This window comes from Lathyrus oleraceus, chromosome 2, assembly GCF_024323335.1.
Source record: "Lathyrus oleraceus cultivar Zhongwan6 chromosome 2, CAAS_Psat_ZW6_1.0, whole genome shotgun sequence".
NCBI lineage: Eukaryota > Viridiplantae > Streptophyta > Magnoliopsida > Fabales > Fabaceae > Lathyrus > Lathyrus oleraceus.
In genome coordinates, this window is record NC_066580.1 from 136,546,930 (window position 1) to 136,551,638 (window position 4,709).

A 4,709-nucleotide genomic window follows, 5' to 3' on the forward strand; every position below is an offset into this window, starting at 1 on the left:
AAACAAACCCTTGATTCAACGTCAAGTGGCATTTTTATAATCAAATTCAAAACACTTAATAATTACGATTATTATTGTGCGCCACGAGCCTTAAGTGGTGGAGAATGAGTGAGAATGGAGCATTCCTACCCTTACTCTGATTATTTTGGACGCAAGACGCTTGGCTTGTTGTCTAGAATAATCGCCTCCGCTCATAGACTTTAGTACAATATAATCACAAACACTCTTTCATAAAACCCTTATTCAAGGTAAAAACCATACAACTCATCAAACTCATTTTTGTGCCTTAGGGCATCATCCTGAAAACCCTTTTCTCAAAGGTAAAATCAACCAACACACAAACATTTTCTACTCCGAACTACGGAGCTCTGATTCCTCATCCCCGAATGAGTGATACGTAGGCACAAGGACCCCAATCCTTGGCGAGCACTATAATAACAAAAACACCCCTTTTTTTCACACATTCTTTTGAAAATAAAACAATAATAGATAAATCCCATGTATGTAAAACAACCCAAATGGTTCCCATGGAGTACCATGGACGTAAGGGGTGCTAATACCTTCCCCTTACGTAACCGACTTCCGAACCCAAATCTCGGTTGCGAGACCGATTCCTTATTCTCTTTTAGCGCTTCCCATGCGCGTCTCTTTTCTGAGGGTTTTATCGACTATTTCCCCTCTCCTCTCTGATAGAGGTAAACTAAATAAAATTCGGTGACGACTCTTCTGACTTTGCCTCTCTTTGGCATCTCATTAGTCCCGGTTTCGTTATCGTGAAATCCCGGTAGCGACACATAGCATGATAATCGATTACCTTCTCATTTTCAGTCAATTATATTGGTCTCTATTTCAAGTGAAATTTCATTTTCTCATGAGGATAATCGATTACCCTATTCAAGTCAATCGATTAACTTGGGTTTAAAGTTGAAAAAGTTTGAACCAATACAACACCGCTTCATCTATAATTATCACATAACCTTTTCAAATCATTACTAAGGGTCATGAATGTTTTCCAACCATTGTTTCTTAAAATTCAATAGGTACATGGTTAATTATAAATAGAGGAATTTTTTTCAAATTCAAAATAACCTTCTTTATGAATAATTTTGTCTATTTTAAATATCATTAGGGCATAATTTCAATTTATCTGTTTGTTACTTATTACAAGTTGTTGCAAATAAGGAAGGCTGTTTTTACATTTGTTGAAAAAATTCATTTGAATCGGGGTGATTCAAATTCCACCATATTTGTTGGTGTTTGGAAATCAAGGAAGCGATGTGCTTCTTTATTATTGTTAGAAGATTGTAAGAGAAGTCTTAATGGTAGGTTTGTACAAAGATATGTCAATAGTGAAAATCTCTTACAGGGTGTGATGAGATTGAACTATTCTTGTTTGGAAAGAGGAACCATGATATATATATGTGTTGTTTATTTTTATTGCACTTTACTTTCTATCAAATTATCTTATCTCTCTTAACCAAAAAATGAACCAGACACTTTGTCTTCATCACAAAACCAGTAAAAACAAATACACTTGTAAAGTGCCTCAAAAGCAAGAATTTTCCATTAACTAAAAAAACTTGGATAATTCATAAAACCTAATTCACCCCCTCTTAGGTGCATTCTAATCTAACAAAATAAGATGTATGACTAATGACACCAAAGTGGAATTAGGAGAAGTAAAGAATTCTACATGCAATAAATGTCAAGATCGTGCATATAAAATTGTTAAATTAAACCAATGATCAAGAAATATGAAAAAGGTTTAATTGATTTAGAAAATATGTTAAGTCATCAAAGATATTCAAGTAATAAATGTGGACTTGAACTTTTCTAATTTTGATATAATTAGTACATGTCAAACTATCTTTATAAAGGCTACTAGAGAATTTAACAACAAGGAATCAAAGAAAGTTCATCTTGTAAATCATCATAAAAGATCTTATGATAGAAATAACTTTTTATGTCTATAAATGAAATCATATTTTCAGACCTACTTGTTTTTACTGTAATGCAAAAGTTCATACTTCTAATATTTGCTACATAAGAAATTATGGTATTCCTTATGGTGAGTGTGTATGGGTGAGGAAGGGATCTAACTCAAGAGGACTAAAAGAATATTGGGTACCTAATAACTATTAAATAATTTGTAGGTACCTGAAGATCATATGCTAGTATTGTCAAATCAAGATTGATCTTTCAAGATATAAAACTATATGATATGGTAGTTTTAAAAGTTTCATTGAATGCGAGATTTTTTGAAGAAGCATCAATATTGATATCAACTTTGACATTCAATATTTTTGAAGAAGATAAGTTCTTTTTATGTTTAATGTATCATTTTCTTTATATTATTATACTTCTTTGAATTTTACTCTTTTCTTTTTTATAATGTCAAAAAGGGGAAGAAGGGAGATGAGTGTTTTTGTTGTTTTTCAGGATATCAAAAATATCATAGCATAAATTGAAAAAAAAAGAAGGAGTATGCAAGATAGTGGGAGATATGAAAGATATGGGGAGAAATCAAGAGTTAAGCAAAAACTTCATATCAAAATTTTTGTCATCATCAAAAAGGGGGAGATTGTGAACAAGATATGTTCATACTTCTTAGCTTGATTTGGATGAAGAAAAAAGGCTATCTTAAGGAGAAATTTCAAAAAAGAAAAATATTGAATCAAGTATCAAGTTTGCACAAATTTTTGGATTTCAATGATACTGGATCATAAACAAAGGTACAATGTTCAATTCAACGGTTATAATCATTAGAAGCTCAAGGAAAACTTTGAAACTCATTTTATGCATTGTTTTCAAAATGGAAAAAATTGACATTTTTAACTTATAAATTTTTCTAAGTACATAACATGATAATCAATTATCCTCTCATTTTCAATCAATTATCTTGGCCTTTGTTTTAAGCGAAATTGCATTTTTTTCATGAGGATAATCGATTACCCTCCTTGGTAAATTGATTAACCATGTTGTTTTTCATATAATTTCTAAACATTATGGAATGCCTAATTGATTATCCTATTCAAGTCAATCGATTAACTTGTATTTAAAGCTGAAAAATTCCGAACCAATACAACACCTCTTCATCTCTAATGATCATAGAACCTTTTCAAATCATTGCAAATGATCATCAATGTTTTCAAAACATTGTTTCTGAAAATTCAAGAGGTACATGGTTCATTATAAATAGAGGGATTATTTTTCAAATTCAAAGTAACCTTCTTCATGAACAATTTTGTCTGTTTTAAGTATCCGTACATGTGTTGACAGAGAAACTTTTTATGCATAATTTTCAAATCATATGTGAAAAGGTTTTGAGAATTTAAATGTTTATATTCCGTTGATTTGTTCATTGAAGGAGAAGATAGAAATTGTCAATATATCATAAAAACAACAAAGTTATCAAATTATCAAAGTTTGTTGCAAAGTCTTTTTGTTAAAAATTATTTGTTTATCTATAATATTTCATAAAGTGTGAGGTGATTCTTTATCTCTAAGAAAGTGTTTTACTTATTACAGGTTATTGCAAATAGGAAATGTTGTTTTTTCTATTTATTGAAAAAAGTCATTTGAATTAGGTGATTCAAAATCCACCATAGTTGTTGCTGCTTGTAAATCAAGGAAGTGTCGTGCTTCTTTGTTATTGTTAGAAGATTGTAAGAGAAGTCACAGTGGTAGGCTTGTACAAAGATATGACAATAATAAATATATCTCACGAGATGTGAGGGGACTAGACTACTCTTGTTTGGAAAGAGGAAACATGATATATCTCTGTGTTATTTATTTTTACTGTACTTTATTTTCTATCAATTTTATCATATCTCTCTTCACCACAAAATAGACCAGACACTCTATTTTCATTGCAAAACCAGTAAAAATAAATAAATCAGTAAAGTTCCTAAAAATCTATAACTTTTCATTTACTAAAAAACAATCGAATAATTTCATAAAATCTAATTCACCCCCTCATAGGTGCACTATAATCTAACATTATCAAATCTTCACATACGTATGAATATTATAATTAATATTTATACTAGATTTATTCATCATGAGAATGCTATATAGAATGTTATGCAAGTGTCATAAGTTATTCTTAAGGTGATAATGGTGTATACCACCCTTTGACCTGATACCAATGTGGATCCTAGACGTGGAGTCAAGTATTTTATTGCTAATCAAACATTGTTTGTAATAAGATGACCATCAATATGGTTGATGGGTACTCCATAAATTTTGATGATGGTTATAGATTTTTTGTTTTGTTTTTTATTTTAATAATTATTTTAAGGAAACACAAAAATATTTTTATTTGAATCTCAAAATCACAAAAATAAGTTGGCAAAACTAACTCTTTTTAACCTCTTATCTTTATTCTAGGGTTTATTGATAACTATTTTTTTTTCATGTTAATTCCTAATTTTTTTATTGAAGTGTCAAACTTTAAATTTTTTTAATTTAAGTTGGTGAATGAAAAAAAATCTTGAAATATATTTAAAAGACCTAATAAATTTATTTTGAAGGACAAATATGAATTATGAAATTAAGTTACAAATTGCAAAAGGATTAATTAATTTTTTTATGTCATTTAAGGGAATGAATGGAAATTATTATATGATGGGATCATAATAGGTCGTGAACGAAGGAGTAAAATTTGTTGTTGTGGATCCAAGTTTTTGATGTAGTGGAGATAGGAATGA